This window comes from Rhinopithecus bieti, unplaced genomic scaffold (assembly GCF_001698545.2).
Source record: "Rhinopithecus bieti isolate Rb0 unplaced genomic scaffold, ASM169854v2 scaffold_56174, whole genome shotgun sequence".
NCBI classification, from domain to species: Eukaryota; Metazoa; Chordata; class Mammalia; order Primates; family Cercopithecidae; genus Rhinopithecus; species Rhinopithecus bieti.
The window spans coordinates 224,721-242,585 of NW_016824749.1; positions in this window are offsets into that span (position 1 = coordinate 224,721).

The window sequence follows — 17,865 nt, forward strand, 5'->3', positions numbered from 1 at the left end:
TTTTCTTTCCTTCCTCCCTCCCTTCTTTCCTTCCTTCCTTCCTTCTTTTTTCTTTCTCTCTCTTTCTTCTTTCTTTTCTCTTTCTTTTCTTTCTTCTTCTTCCTTTTTTTTCTCAGATGGAGTCTCACTCTGTCACCAGGCTGCAGTGCAGTGGTGCAATCTCAGCTCACTGCAGCCTCTGCCTCCCAGGTTCAAGCGATTCTCCTGCCTTAGCCTCCCGAGTAGCTGGGATTACAGACACGTGCCACCACGTCCAGCTAATTTGTATTTTTAGTGGAGAAGGGGTTTTACCATGTTGGTCAGGCTGGTGTCAAACTCCTGACCTCAGGTGATCCACCCACCTTGGCCTCCCGCAGTGCTGGGATTACAGGTGTGAGGCACTGCACCCAGCCCCAGTGATTTTTTTATGTGACTCATGTAGTTTTTTTTTTGAGACGGAGTCTCGCTCTGTCACCCAGGCTGGAGTGCGGTGGTCGGATCTTGGCTCACTGCAAGCTCTGTCTCCCGGGTTTACGCCATTCTTCTGCCTCAGCCTCCCGAGTAGCTGGGACTACAGGTGCCACCCACCTCGCCCGGCTAGTTTTTTTGTATTTTTTAGTGGAGACGGGGTTTCATCATGTTAGCCAGGATGGTCTCGATCTCCTGACCTCGTGATCCACCCGCCTCAGCCTCCCAAAGTGCTGGGATTACAGGCTTGAGCCACCGCGCCTGGCCAACTCATGTAGTTTTGAAAAGTGCTGAAATAAAGTAAAAATTTTACTCAGCACAGAGAGGGGTTGACTTTCTTTTTCTCTCAATGGTGAGTTGACTTTCTTTGAATAGTTTTGCCTTTACGTGATTCCACTGGTTTCCATGTATTTATAATTTTTTTTGGAGTCTGGCTTTGAGAACATTTTCAAGGTCACTAATATGCACTAAGCACATACTGGTCACACTGCCAAGCATTGTGTTTGGGACGGAGAGTCACAGATGAGAAGAAATGGCCTTTGGGGAACATGGAGTCCTGTGGGAGCAGGAGAGGTGAAAGCAGTTGCAGCTGATGAAATTCGGGGCTTGACACCACAAAGTATGGCTCTTGGCATTTGAGAAAACCACAGAAGCAGGAAGGACCTTTTGACCTTCTCCCACCCCTCGCCCCTGAAGCAGGTGATAAAAACTAGAAAAGAGTCCGGGCACAGTGGCTCACGCCTGTAATCCCAGCACTTTGGGAGGCCAAGGCAGGCGGATCACCTGAGGACAGGAGATCGAGACCAGCCCGGCCGACATGGTGAAACCTCATCTCTACTAAAAATACAAAATTAGGCAGGCGTCGTGGCAGGTGCCTATAATCCCAGCTACTTGGGAGGCTGAGGCAGGAGAATCACTTGAGCTCAGGAGACGCAGGTTGCAGTGAGCCGAGATCACGCCACTGCACTCCATCCTGGGAGATGGAGTGAGACTCCCTCTCAAAAACAAAAACAACAACAAAAACTAGAAAATAATTTTCTGACCTTCCCCAGAGTTAGGTCATAAGATCCTCACGTGAGAGGTGCCCACCTCATAGCTGGAAGTAACGAATGTCCTTGTTCTGAGGACATGAGGACAGAGAAGAATCCGAGAAAGTGCCTCGTTCAAAAAGTGTTGCCTCGGCTTGTTACCATTAGGCCCTGCCTCCTTTGTCAGATTATGCTTCTCCACAGCTGTCCACATCATCACACCCAGCATAAAGATCCACAGAGCACTCTGTTTCTTTGGTTTCTTTGGGTCTTCATTTTCCAAGGCTCTCACGTCACATGAGACTTACTTTAGTAAACCTGTACGCTTTCTGCGTGTTCATCTGTCTTTTGTTACATGGCTTTCAGCTGTGAACCCACTGACGGGTGAGAAAGGAAATCTTTCCTCCAGTGTCCAGGCCACTGTGATATGCGCGATGAGGGGTCTGAGTAGAGACCCACTGAATCCCATCTCTTCATAGAAGCACAAGACCTTTATTTAGAGCAAACAAAATCTCCCTAAATCTCCATCCCAACCTAGAAAGACAAAAGTTATTACGATGTGGACAAAACTAAGCTCAGCAAGAAAATGCTGTTGGTGCCTCTACTTTTTCTTTGGTTTACTTTCTCAATGGAAATGCAATATGGTTAAAGCCTTTTCCCCACATAATCTTTTCCTGATGTAATATTTTGTCTTCAGCCTCATGAGACTTCAAAATCTTAACATAAAGTTGAAAACCTTGAGAGAGTTGCTTGTATTCCTGTGGGGTCAATAGAAAGCCTTTCCTATGGGCTTTCTGAGGGCAAACATCTAGCATCTGTGGGTTTCCAGGACCTCATGGTGGAGTCTGAAGTCTTCTCTTTTTGTCTTTTTTTCTTGGAGACAGAGTCTCGCTCTGTCACCAGGCTGGAGTGCAGTGGCACGATCTCAATTCACTGCAACCTCTGCCTCCCAAGTTCAAGCGATTCTCCTGCCTCAGCCTCCCAAGTAGCTGGGATTACAGGCATGCAGCAAACACACCCGGCTAATTTTTGTTATTTTTAGTAGAGACGGAGTTTCACCATGTTGGCCAGGGTGGTCTCAATCTTTGGACCTCATGATTCACCCGCCTCGGCTTCCCAAAGTGCTGGGATTACAGGTGTGAGCCACCACGCCCTGCCTAAAGTCTTTTCTACCTTCATAAAGGTTTACGAAAAGTTCAGATTTTTCCATAAATGAGCTATTTGAAAGTCACAAACACACACTAACACCTATTACAATTGTTTGGCCAGTAAATAAAAATTACTAATAATGTGGAAATTACTATATTTTTGCCTGTGGGAGTAAGTGCTTCTCTGGTACAGGTTTCCTGTTATCTTTATGTGAGCAAAAGAAACATTCACACACACACACACACACACACACACACACACACACCCCAGTTGACTGGGATTCTGAAAACCACATTCTCATTGTTATTCTGATAGCCTCTTTTTACTTTCAGTGTTTTTGTTGAGATGAGGCCTTGGATGAGACTGGAATGTAGTGTAGGGAAGATTTCAACTGTTCAACTGTCTTTGGCTTTATACAGATTTTTAACCAACAGGAAACTTCTCAAGGAAAATAAAAAAGCAAAGAGAAAAGATGCTCTTAGACCTTCAACTATGAGTCAGTTTCACAAAACTATTTTTAAATTTCCTCTTAAAATGTGGCGCTATTTCTTAGTGTATCATTTTGGTGTAGCTGCTTCTCTATCTGTATTAACAAATAGCACACACTGTTTGCCTTTGGTGCTTTGTACAATGTTGTTTATCTCAGTGTACGTTGGTAGTGTGTCGACAAGGGCGACTGGAGTATGAGGGACAGTCCTTAGGAGCCTGTCTGCCATCGAAGTCCTGTTAACATTTTCCTTTACTACTGTGGGGGCAGGAGGACCTCAGAAGGGGCACAGCAAATGTAGGAAAGTTTTACTACAGAGCTGCCAGTGTTTTTCCCTAGAACAGGTCCAGCTGACAAAGTCGCTGCCGGATATGAAAGATTCTCATTACAATGTCACGGCAACATGACTGAAATTATTAACTCTCCAAGCGGGATGACGGATGGTGTAGTGTGGGGATGTCCTTGGTAGAACATATTGCTTAATTATCTTCTTTTAGTACCAGTGTAGAGTCACGTTCCTATGATCAAGTACTATTCCAAATGAATTCATAAAGACAGAATATTTAAAGATCTTATCCGATGAAAGAGCAGATTAAATGTCAGATCTTCATTAGGGGTTCTTTAATCAACGTTCTTTTGTGGTTTTATGACAAATGCTTTCATTTTGGCACTTGAACCTAAGACCCCTAGGTCTAAAAGGAACTTTTCTCATTTGAAATAAAGGGGATTTAATAATTTTAAAAGTAGAATTTATGGTCTGGTGGATAGGACTTATACGTAGAATCTGGAAAACCTTTAGTTTTAATGTTGGAATGAATGACATCTCTGATATTTTACAGGGTTATAAAGCCCTGTGACTTAGTTTCCCTATAGGTTAAAAACAGAATGCCGTAAAGTATATGAATACTTGTAATATTGTAGATTGGTAACATTTATGAGGTGACATCAGGATTCTTAACAGTCTGCAGTGGGCTCAGGTCATTCTTAAAAAATATATAGTCACTACTTTTAAGCAAGTTACCCATGTAATTGATTTAATTAGTTAATATTTGATATATATTTTAGAGATGGAATGGATAATGGGATATCATTATATCCAGGCCTGCAGTATTCTGGTTTTCCAGATGAGAAGTATATTGTATGAACAGGAAAGCCCGACAACAAGGAGCTTCCAGAAAGCCCATCCTAGGCAGCTTCCAGGGAATCTCAAAGTAAAGTATCAGATCCCAAAACAGCATAGCTCTGCCACGAATGAGTTGATTCAGCAGAGGAATGAAACTAGCCTATCTTTGATAATACGGAACTTAGAAATAACTTTCGTTTTATCTACTCCAAATAATTTATAATTTATTATTTCCAAATGTATTTATTTTCTGGTTATCAGATGCAAAATAAAATGGAAAACAAAATTTAGCTACCAGAAACCAAATCTATGTGTTCATATTTTAGAAAATCATATGCTTCCAAACCTAAAGTCAGGTGTTTGTCTTATCTGAAGAGATTTTGTGTGAGAGATTACAGCCTTTAGATCCTTATGTTGGGTTCAAATATGAAGGAAATCGTCTCATAGATAATTCCTTTTTGGTCTATTAATTTGTAGAGCAATTGGAACTCTTTGTAACCAGGGTACTTACGGTACAGTAATCAGTGCTGCTATTGAGGATGACTTAAGACAAAGCAATATTGTGATGGAACTCTGGATCATGAAGGCCAATGATTTACACTCAGTTGAGTATATTAATTAAATTGTTACACAGGTTTGGGTGCTTTCAAAGATCAAATAAAATAAGTGTTAATACTCAAAAAGATAATAAAATATAAAATGTTATAAAACAAATAATCATGTAAGACCCTAAAATAGAAAACGGTAATCAATTGGGACCTGTTTGTATTTGCATTAAGTCATTAAACTAGATCTATTTTTTAATAGGATATGGTTCTCATAGATCAATAATAGCAAATATCTGTGAAAGCTTCATAGTCTTTTTAATAGGGATATGTTCTTCATAGATCAGATTATAGCAAATATCTGTGAAAGCTTCATAGTCTTTCTTTGGAACTAGTTGTAGAAATATGGGCTGGCATACAACACATGCACAGAGGTTTTAGTTCACTGGAACAGCTGTATTTGGCATGTGTTGATGAATTAATATTAGCTTTGGGGAGAATGTAGTAGTATGACAAAGGGTTAAGTGATCGTTCATGTTCCATTTAATGTATATATTTTTATTAATGCCTTCACTATTGAAAGTGTTCAATAAATATATGTTGAAAAAGAAAAGAATTTACATAAAATATGAACAGTATGCTTATTGAATAATGACAGTTGAAGAGGTCGATATTCAGAATGAGATTTTTAGGTTAGAATAGAGGGTGAGGTCAACCAGGTACAACTTCACAGGGGTAGAAGCAAAGTCATGGCTATAGTGGAAAGAAATATTGATGTAATATCAGGCAGTAGCTTGACAGCAGTACTTGTGAGGAAGGCTAGGGGTTGGAGGTAGTATGTGACTCAGCTGCTACAATTATTAACTCGCAGGGACTATGGATTGCTTGCATTCTAATCATTAGGAATTAGCCTGGTATCTGGGCATGAAGGGCACTCATCAAAGGTTTGTTGAATGTGGGAGATTGTGTTTTCCAACCAAGTATGATCACAACAATGTCTTCCAAAAGCTCTTCTACAATGTGACCCCTATCAAGCAATGGAGTCTACCTCTCCTCCTCCTTTAACAGGGGCAAGTACAGTGACTGCTTTGACCAATGAAATAAAGCCAAAATAATACTGTGCTAGTTCAGGGTGTAGCCCTTAAATGCTCTCGAAGCTTCTGTTTCCTGCTTTTTAGAAGTCAGCTGCCATGTTAGAAGTGTGACCACTTTGAGATTCTCAAGCTATTAAAAGTCCAAGCCATGGATCATGACATTAGGAGTTTGAGACCAGCCTGGCCAACATGGTGAAACTCCCTCTCTACAAAAATACAAAAACGAGCCAGGCAAGATGGTGGCTGCCTGTAATTCCAGCTACTGGGGAGGCTGAGGCAAGAGAATCGCTGGAACTCAGGAGGTGAAGGTTGCAGTGAGCCAAGATCACCTCATTGCACTCCAGCCTGGGCGACAGAGCAAGACTCCGTCAAAAAAAAAAAAAAAAAAGAAAAGAAAAAGAAAAGTCCAAGCCCAGTAACAATTTCCTTGGAGACTGAGAGCACATGTGGAGGCAGCTGGGGGAAGGATCGCTGAGTGAGTGAAGAAGCCACCGAACCTGAGCTTTCAGATGGTTCTAGTCCCACTGCCATCTAACTTGCAACCACTGGGGAGTTTCTAATCAACAACTATGATAAAGTCAATCAAACCACAAAACAATGAAATACACTAATAAGCTGCTGGTTTAAGTCATTCATTTGGGGAGCAGATTTTAATGTAGAAATAGGTAACTGAAACACTGAATGGCTGAAAGAACTGTAAGTCTAGATGAGTATTGATATAGATGGCATCCCTGTGTAATCTCTATTTCTAAGAAAGGGAAGAAAAATGGCAAAGAAAATATGCTAATTTCATTAAACTGTGGAGTGCTTTTTAGTCCATTTTTTTGCTGCTATATATAATGGAATACCAGACTGGTTAATTTAAAATGAACAGAAATTTACTGACTCACATTTCTGGAGGCTGGAAAGTCCAGAATCGAGGGGCCAGCATCTGACAAAGGCCTTCTTGCTGTGCTAGTGAGAGGTTGACAGCGTGCTGGCAGCCCTGGCTGGCGCCCACTCTGGCCGCACTTGAGGAGCCCTCCACCCGCCACTGCACTGTGGGAGCCCCTCTCTGGGCTGGCCGAGGCCGGAGCCGGACCCCTCTGCTTGCCGGGAGGTGTGGAGGGAGAGGCGAGGGCAGGAACTGGGACTCTGGGTGGGCGCAGTCTTGGTGGGCCCCATAGTCGGAGCGGCAGGCTGGCACCGCATTCCCGGGCAGTGAGAGGCCTAGCACCTGGACGGGTAGCTGTGGAGGCTGCCCCAGGTCCCCCAGCACTGCCAGCCCACCTGCTGCCTCCCCGCAGGCCGGGGCTCCAGACTTGCAGGCTGCCATGCCGGCCATGCCCAGCATGCCAGCGCGGCCCCCCACCCCCTCATCCCCGCTCCCCGCCGTGGGCTCCCATGTGCCCAAACCTCCCCAAGGGACGCCTGCCCTGCTCTGTGGGGCCCAGTCCCATGGACCTCCCAAGGGCTGAGGAATGCACGCACCAGGGGACTGGAGAGCAGCTCCAGCCATGGACCCAGGGCGGGATCTACTAGGTGAAGCCAGCTGCCTCCTGAGAAAGAGACCTGCTGCTGCGGGAACGGCCTTAGCTCCGTCATGAAGGTGGCGCCGCCATGACCTAAGCACCTCTTCAGGGGCCAGCGTCCCAGTATCATCACAATGACAGTGACATTTCAGCGCGAGTTGTGGAGGGGACACACTTTGGAACCGTAGCCGCCTTGACACTGAAGACTGAGTAAACTCACTTCGCTGTTACCCCACAGGCAGAACCGAGAACATGAATGAAATGTGCTGGGATGCCCCTGCCCTCTGGAAGAAGAAACATTGTAGCCTTTTAACGACTGGTGTTATCACTCCTGAACCCGCTGCTTTGCCAGGTTGGGAGTTACACATCAAGATCCTCGTACCTAGCGAAAGCTTAGGCGGCCATCCACCTGGAATGAAGCAGGGGGGAGAAATGCTTAGGGGAGGGTTGCTGGCGGGTGCAGGTGTGGAAAGGCTGAAGCAAGGTATAAAAGTAACACTGCTTAACTCGAAAGAGTGTGTTTACATTGGCGTTTCAAAGAGCATTGATCTTACCTCACTAAAGAGATTATGTGGCATCTTGTGGAAAATACATGTCTGTTCATTAATTTATGTGAACCCTAAAACTTTCTTTGTGACTTAAAGAATAAGCCAATTATCTAAAAAATTGAGACTTTTCTGCTTTTATTTTTTAACAGAAAATGTAGTACAGAATAATTGTTTACAAATGTCACACATAGAATGAACCAGGAAGCTTCTTAAAAATCCTAATATCGGCCGGGCGCGGTGGCTCAAGCCTGTAATCCCAGCACTGTGGGAGGCCGAGACGGGCGGATCACGAGGTCAGGAGATCGAGACCGTCCTGGCTAACACGGTGAAACCCCGTCTCTACTAAAATACAAAAAAACTAGCCGGGCGCGGTGGCGGCGCCTGTGGTCCCAGCTCCTCGGGAGGCTGAGGCAGGAGAATGGCGGGAACCCGGGAGGCGGAGCTTGCAGTGAGCTGAGATCCGGCCACTGCACTCCAGCCCGGGCGACAGAGCGAGACTCCGTCTCAAAAGAAAAGAAAAGAAAAAAAATCCTAATATCCTGGCTATTCTAATAAAGTCAAAACTTTAAACATTATGTAGTAAAAAATAAAAATCCAGAAAGGGTGTTGTTAAAAATAATCCACAAGCCTGTAGGGAAGGTCTTGAAGGCAGTTATGAACATGAGAGAAATGCACGTTCTAAAGACTCTGTGAGTTAGAGGGACTAGCGATTTTTTGTAACAAGAAACAAGTGGAGGCTACAGCTACAAGAAAATGCATTGGACTAAATGGCCGGTGTTTATTCATTTTCCCTCTATGCGGTATTTTCTATATCTGCAAATGAAGATTATTGGAATTACCACTTGAGAGACTCTGAGGGTCAATGTTTTAGTGTTTTTGATACTCTTTGCAGTACTGAATGTAGGTATTGTTATATTCATGGAACATGTAGAAACAGGTGCTTCATTAACTAAGTGGAGACTCAGTCTACTGAATTATTTTTTAGTTGTTGTTCATGATAGTTTAAAATATAATGGCTTCTAATGACTTTTAGCGTTAGCTATACTATTCAATACTTTGTTTCTCACACTAAAGCACTTTCAAAGATTGCTTTATATTGCATTTAAAAGCTTGGTTACCTAAGTTGTTAACAAAATATTTCTGTAAGTTTACATTTTTGTTGTTGCTGCTGAGATAATACTGCCCATGCATGCCTAAACCGTGGTTTCTTTAGCTGAGAGCAAGTCCTATAGCTTTTGTAACACTGCAAGACTTATACACACTGTCTTAGTTATAAACGAACATGCTAGAAAGGTTATTTGAGACAAGTCTAATAGCTGAATATTTTTTAAAACAGTAGTGTTTTAAGGGTAATATTGCCTTGGCATTGATTCTCTGTTCAATATTTTGAAGAGTAAAATATGATAATTCATGTTGCAAATTAAGAGAAGCTATAAACCCAATGTGACAAGGTCATTTAAAAATGACTTATTTTGTAATAAAACAGGTTTCGTCCGTCTCTTCTCTAGTTTAGTCTTAGCTGAGAACTTGTCTATTTTGCTTTACTGCACTGACTGCATGAGCTATTGATGAAGAGATTGGGAAACTTTTTTGAAATCACCAACTTTTACGTGTCTTATGTCAAGAGTCAGCTTCCATTGTCTTCCAATAATTATGGTACACTTCAAATGTCAGAGCTAGATAGATTCCTTTGTGAATGGAGGAACTATCCCAAGATTAGCTTTTGACTGTGATGTTTACATGCTTCTTGACTCCATTGAATGCCATCATTAGCTGAAATAGTGTTTGTTGGAGCGAATGAATAAACATAAATGACTCTAGTATTAATAGAATATGGAAAGGAGTAATAGATATTAGCCCAAATAGCCTCAGAAGAGTGAATCATTTGCCCAGAGACAACAGAAAAGTAGTCTGCAATGCTTCTCGAGTGGGTGCCATGTGTTAATGCTGTCCCGAAGTTCGATTTGGAAACTTTACATCTTTAATTGGTTATTATGTTAATACACTAATAATACCCATTGTATTAGCACACATACATGTCATCAGTTTATTAAAGTAACATCATCACCATGGAATAACATGATCTGTATTTTTTCAAAACAGTCTTTTTAAAAGACACGGAACTAATATTGAACGCATTTCCTAAAAGCGCTATGAAGACACTAATGGGTAACATTTTATAAGTTTTAACATTTCTAGAAAGGGTAGAATTCTCCCATATTTACTCTGTGCTTCCCATTCAGGTCTCCTGTTACTATTTACTCTGTACTTCCCATTCAGTGCTCCTGTTATACATTTCTATCATTTGGTTCTTTTAACATCTTACTGCACTTTACTGCTGATATGCCCTAGTGCCTAGTGCCTAGAGTCAAGCCTGCCCGTCTACGTGTAAATGGATAACATTTGTGTTTGTTGGAGTGAATAAAAAAATGATTCATTGGTTATGCAATCACATTAAAGTATCTGTGGCAATTTTGAACTTAAGAAGCTGGAAAGGATGTATAGGGCCAAAATTTGGTATGACATACAGAAAACTTGTGAATTTTTGTTTGTAATAAGTCCTAGGCATCATCAACACTATGCATCTGCTAAATAAAGTTTAGCCTAACAGCCTCCATACATATTTTCTGTTCAGCCTAAAGGTTTCTCTGTACGTAGTGAACTATAATCTAAAGGGAGGTGTAAACAGATGTAATCTACTCTTGTGCCAATTGTCGAGTTTTGGTCGTCAAAGGGCACCAGCTGTTCAAACCACATTCAAATAAGGCAAACACTGAGCTGTAACCAATCCAACTGTTTCTGTACCTCATTTCTATTTTCGGTATATCACTTTCCTTTCTCTGTCCATAAATCTGCTACCATGTAGCTGTGCTGGAGTGTCTCTCGGCCTTCTCTGATTTGGGAGGCTGCCCAACTGGTGAATCGTTCTTCACTCAGTTAAATTCTGTTGAATTTAATTTGGCTAAGATTTTTCTTTTAACACATTATAGAGGTGAAGATAAACAATGATAAGATGATGTCAAAATCCTTCTGGGGAGCACTGGAAACCTCTTGCTATGATTCTGTGATATAGTTCAAACACCATATTTTGTTGACAACTTCCTGAGTGATATTGGAAGCACAGATATACTGCATTTCTGACCCAACCACCATGACATACACTGTAGATTTGGAATGAATGCTATTAAGATAATCTGTACCTCTCTCTAGATGGGCAGCCAGCCATGTGTGTCCTCTCTTCCCCTTTATCACCAAGAATGACTGGGCGCTGGAGCAGCAATGTTGATGGGCATTGATCTGTCTCAGAAATGAATTGACTCAGCGTTTCAAGGACTGAGAAATGACTTCAGGCGTTCCCTTTTCAAAAGATGTTATCTCATTTTCTTACTAAAGAGATGAGGAAAAAGGTGGAAATTGAGAGAAACAAAGTAAAAACTCAAATGTGAATTAATTCTGAAGGAGATTTTTTCACCTCCTATGAGGTATTTACTGGCTGATAATCCTGCAGTGAAAGAATATCCAGCCAGTGAGAGTTAGGAAAAAAATATGGATTGTTGATTTGGAAGGAGACTAAAAAATTATCCTTGCCATAATGTTTTTCATTTTACACCCCCCTAAAATAACTAAGAAAAATATTACTTTTATAAAATACTGCAGTGAACATGGCCCTGGAATGCTGGTATTATAACAACTTTCAGATGGAGGCATAAAGTGATATTTCAAAATGTTAAAAAATCATCAATATGAGTAAAAATCTGACTTTGAATATGGGACTACAGTGTTGTTGCTTCCTGTTGGTGGTGTGTTTCCAATTTTAGGGACTGTGGGGGAAAGGCAAGCTGCATACATACACGCATTCTCCCAATATCGGCCCCATTTGTTTAGATGGACCTAATGATTTTACTTTCAAACTTCATGCCCCTGAGATTCCTTAATAATCTCAATTTCTATCAGAAATACCCCCACCGTCAAAACTATGTCTTATGGATTCATTTATTTTGATTTGTAGAGTGACAGGGTCCATAAAGTTAACATGTGTCACAGTGCTCCATAACACCTTCATTAGGCCAATTACAGAGAATGGTTTGAGTGGGCACCGTGTGGGCAGTCATGGCCCTGTATATCTTCTCACTCGCACTGCTGGGACCAGAGTGTGGGTGACAGGACAAAACGATTCTGTCCAAATGTGTTAGCAGGCCCCTTCAGGTAGGCTGTGGGAGGAGAGAAGAGGAAGGATGGTTAAATAGATTATTAAGAGGATGCTTCAACATTAACAATGTGGGGCCATTATGTGAACACTACATGCTACTAAAAGTAAAATATATAATAGAACTGTTCTGCGGCAGAAAAACACATTCAAATGCAAATGAAGAGAACCAAACGGAGAAGAATAATGAGCAAAAGTTAAAACTCGGGTATGTTTGTGTGACAATAAATCTCTTCTCCATTTGAAAAACAACTAAATGTCTCTATGCCATTATATTAAATTTAAAAATTCTTAGAGTTTAAGGAGTAGTTTTTTTTTAATAAAGTCATATACACATCCAAGCATAATAATTTACTATTCACGACAGTGCATTCAGCATAGTGTGTTATATCCAGTATATATGTAAATGCCTCAAGAACGTGATCATAATGCTGATTAAACTCCTCAATAAAATATTCTCTCAATGCAAACTTCGCTTTTCTATCATTTGGATTTTGTTTAGGAAGAAAATTTCAACAAGTCTGCTACATAGACAAACTTCGAAGGCAAAGACTTTTTTGAAATAGAAAGTTACAGAGTTTCTATTTTAAAAGTTCCTTGTGTGTATACATCTTTGGGTGTTGCTGTTCCTTCATTATCAGAGACAGCGGTGCCTTAAGTCTAATGTCAGAGGCATCTCTCTGCACCCAAAGCACTTTGTCAAAGTCAGGAGGGCTTAATAAGGCTCGATTTTCACTGAATGCATTTGTTAGATTCTTGAATGTTACATTGCAAGCTGAGTCATTGTGCAATTGCTTCCTTTTCTTTTCTTTTTTTTTTGGCCAGTCAGAAATGGCTCTGCAGAGACAAGCTCTGAGTTATCCATTAGTGGATTAATGAAACACAATTTGTACTAAAACTCATCTCTTTTTTCCTTTCAAAATGAAGCTTATCTTCCTCAATGTGTTTTTTCCATGAGGTGCATGAAATTATCAAAATGTTACCAAGAAGTTGAATTCTGTGTATGACCCGTCAGCATCGTCGATACGTGGCAGTGTAACGGCAGAGCTCCAGCACAAAGCCACAGCATGACACCAGGGCTGGAGCAGCCAGGGGATTTGTTGCTCTACACCAATTTGCTCACATATACAGAATACATATATTTACTGTTTCCCACAGATATGTCAGCAGCCCCTTTCCCAGGGACAGTTGAAAAGCTCTGGCTCTGTTTCGCTGTGTCTGCTCTGTAAACCTCCTATCCTTCTTTAACTTGCTGACTATCCATTCCGATGTTGGCTGACTGATTTCTCAGTGAAACTCCTCTTCAAACTGGGCTTTGACAAATTGAATATCCTCTCTGTGGTGTGTGGTATATTGTCCACAGACGTCCATAAGTGATGGAGAAGGTAGCATATTGAATATACTCTCAGTGGTGGGTTGTGTTGTCCACAGGCATCCACAAGTGAGGGAGAAGGCAGCATATTGAATATACTCTCTGGTTTGTAGTATTGTCCACAGACTTCCACAAGTGAGGGTGAAGGTAGGGTATTGAATATCCTCTCTATGGTTGGTTGTATTGTCCACAGGCATCCACACGTGAGGGGAAGGCAGCAAAAGACATTCACTTCCCATAGAAATGTTTTAGGAGAGAAGTTGTTGGGCTTTTGAATAGTGTTCATGTTTTAGTGCATGCCCTTGTACATATGTCTCCTCGCAAAAATACCAGCTAAAATAAAATCAGTAAAATATACAGGGATCTGTAGCCTCCATCAATGAACATATAATTTGTGATTAATAAGTTGTTACTACAAATAAGAAAGGGTTGAGTAATTTTAATCGTCCCAGTTCACATACTGTGGTGAGTGAGGGATAGAAGTTGAAGATCCTTTGAGCAAAGCAGTGTTCTTGCATAGCCTCATCCTGGTGCTTACAGAAACCAAGCTTTCTTGATGAAGCTTCCTTCTAAGTGGGCGTGGGAGAAGCAGGGCAGCTTACAGCTCTTCCTGAGCTGCAGTGTTTGCAGGGACAGATTCTCAGCCTTCTGGAGTCCCTGTTGGATGCTGGCTTTTTGTTCTCAACACAGTCCCTGGTCACGCCCCTGTGTTCCCCAGAATCCAGCTTTTAGTCTTGGTAACTTCACTCTTCCCAAAGACAGAATCAGCTGTGGCTCCCCAGAGCAAGCTGACTTGCTTCTCAGAAACCCCAGAAATAAACAGTCTTTGAGTCCCAAAATGGTGTACTTGGGGGTGCCTACAACATTCGAATTTCATTCAAATCCAGAGCTTAAAGGAGTCTAGGTTACCAAGAAGCAGATGACAAACAGGAAAAACTGCTCTGTGAGCTGGTTATGCAATATTCTTTCAGAAATGTCTAGCTTCTGGAATGAAGGAAGAGGATGACAGAATTAAGTCACACATGTGGTTAGCCCTGGTTGCTAAGGGGAGGCATTCTCTGATATTCTTCTGGGCACTCCTGAGATTTTCTGGTGGACCCAAGTAAGGTAAGATAGAGAAGAAAAAAAATGGCATGGGAGAAAAAGAAGTAGAAAAGAGGAGATAGAGAAACAGGAAAGAGGGAAGAAAAGGAAGAGAGGAAGAAATTGTGGAGTGGAGGGCTGCCCTGTTTCCCACCTCAGGGACATAAGGAAGCTGCCTGTACAGGTTCACACGAAAATGGATTTGATTCCAGAGACCTTCCTCACTGTGGGATCTCAGAGTCACCTGCTAATACATGGAGGAACATATTAAGCCTTTTTCAGCCCATCTCATCACTCCTAGTGCCTGGGTCTATGCCGGCGGGTCCTGTAGAAAAGGTACAGAAGAGGGTTTTGGTTTTTGTTTGTTTTGTGAGAGGCTCTGGAGCAGGAGAACCAGAGTGTGGGGGGTGCTGTCAAGGACAGCTTGGTGCCTTAGGGTGCGAAAGCCTACACCAAGTGATGCTGTGTGTCTCCTGAAGTCATAAGCAATAAGGTTTATGGGGAAACAAAGGCCATCACTCCAGTAAATATCATCTGCAGTTTCCTCTAATCTCCGAAGTTTGGGAAATGCTGAGACCCATGACTTCTCAAATGATGCATGGTCTTTTTAAGTTAAAAAAGAGAAGTGGGTCGATGAATTAGAAGGGAAACATAAGACAGTCTTCTCTCTTCTTTTATGTGGCAGGCGGGGGGGAAGGAAGTTACTTGTGTAACTTGAAAGGCTTCTGATTTTTTAAAAGGAAATTGTTGTCATTGTTAATCAGGGCAAGGTCTTCTTGCCCTTTCTCGTAAAATAGCTGGGGTTTGAATTTTGACTTCAGTCCAAAGTTTCTGGGTTACGATTGCGCACAGCAGGCTTGTGAGTGCGGGTGTCAAAGGAGGGGATAGGATTTTCATAATTCCACTCTCTCAGCTCTCAACTTTGTGACAGTGCCATTACCACCAGAAGTCTTCTCTGTCTGCTCAGGCCTTCCTGCTCTACAAATCTCAACAGACATTGATGAATCGTCCCTCAAGACTGCTCTGCATCGTACATTTATTTTTCCGCGTTTCTCATGATGAATCATCCCTCAAGACTGCTCCTCATCACACATTTATTTATCCGCGTTTCTCAGTCCCGGGTTGGCGTCTTCCTTCTCTCTCTCTCTCTGTCCCAGGATGTCTCAAGCTCAGCACTGTTGACATTTTTGGCTGCATAATTCTTGGTCACTGGGGGCTTTCCTGTGTCTTTTAGGGTATTTCAACAGCATCTCCGGCCTCCACACTAGGCGCCAGTGGCATCCTCCCCAATTGTGACAATCAAAACTGTCTCCAGACACGGACATGTAACCTCTGGTGGGGAGGAGACGAGAACCATCCTCAGTGTGTCCTCTGTCGGGGAGGAGAGGAGAACCATGCTCAGTTGAGAACCACAGTTCTATCCCGTTTATAACAACTTGTTTAGAAAAAAAATGTTTCTTGTGTTTGTTGATAAAGTACTTATTAGTCGATCATTTATTCCTTTAACTATTGTTGCATAGTTACCGTATATATGCCAGTCTGCAAATGCTAGTCTAGCGGTATGCTAGAAGCTAGAAAATATTCCAGACTCCTTTTGCAATTTTATTGGCCAAATCTCCTGACCTTGATTGATTGGAATAACCATTAAAATAAGTGTCCTCATTGGTTAGGGCTGGGCTTACATAAAGCACACAAAGGGCCTGAAGCTCTGAAGGGCTGGGGAAAGCACACTCAGAATCCAGAGCCTGGTCCGTGAGGCTCAGGGCTCCCTGAGTCTTTGTTCAGGATACCAAGAAACTGCAGTGAAGACTCAAAAACTACGGAATATCTACTGTGACATCTGCCTTTGAATTGTTAGGTATTAGCAAAATAATATTGCTTTTGCTGGCACCTCAGATGCTGGTAGGCTGTGAGTCCATATGTGGAATGATTGTGAATTTTTGTAATGAGCCAAGCCAGCTGAGGCTTGGTGGGTGGACTGTTAGGAAGCGTGGCTGGGTCCATTAGCCGGGTGTTTCAGTAGACCAAGCTCTGGGATGTGACACTAAAGTCAGCAGGCCCAGGAAGCACACCACACCTCTTGAAACCGCAGCCTGTGGCACAAAAATAAAATGGGAATAGATTAGTCTTTTGGGAGCTAATCTCCAAGTTGAAATGCAATAGAACTTACAGCAAGTGACAACTATCTGAATTATTTTCTTATGCCTCATGCTGTTCGTTTGTCTCTAGTTTCAGTGTTTCCGCCTACTAACTTCATTCTCTCTCCCACTATTTCTAATACATCTCCAGTGATGTATTTTCAATGAGAATTCAGTTACCTAGAGAGGCAGATGTGCTAACTGGCAATCTGAGGATTTTTTTCAAGTTGATGGCAAAGCTGACTCATGGTTCTAGTCCTGCTACTGTCAGGAGAAACTCACTGTCAACAAGCTGTTACAAATGAAACTTCATAATGAGGGAGAGTGTAAGGAACACCAAGTACTCTCCTTGTTCTTACCGATTGCCTCATTTAATTGGCACTGTTTTATTGAATTTTTAATAAAACAAAATGAGATTTTAATGTAATCTCATCGAGTTTAGACCTAATTCAATATATTAATTTGTTATGAATCTTTATTAATTTGTTTTTTATGAAGTTATGCAATGAAAAGTTTCCCAAATTGCCAGTTATTGGTAAACTTTAAAAAACTTCTCCAAAGTAGTTTCGTTATTTGTGACAATGTTAAAAGCAACATGAAACCATGCAAGAGCGTTTTGTTGACTGTCGCCGCAGTTAAGGTACTGTGTGCTGTTAAGAGAATGTATGTTTATATTTGCTAAATTTTCATGAACTTGGTGATTGAGCCATGATTATATTAACCTTTTAGATTGATAAAACTATGGCAATAACTATATAGTCCTGTGATAGGCCTAGCCGTTGAAAAGGTGAGTGGCTGATTTCATTTAATTGTGTGATCTGAAGTAGGTCTCATTATAAACTACACACTTAATTTGAGTCGTACATTGTAACTTTTAGTGAAAGCTGTACGGGATTTCCTGAAGAAATGCTGAGGGTGCTTTTGTCTAGTAACTGTATTCTGATTATTGTATTTCAGGGTACTCAGGGAATTAGCAGCTTCTCAGATAGAGCACATAATGAGCTACCACTATTTTAACAAGCAGACACTGAAACCAGAAAGACATTTCCACTTGCCCAGAGGAAAAGTACGTAAAAATCACCACAGGACGTTCAGTGGAACCCATGAATAGCTTTAGGTAAAATGCACAACGA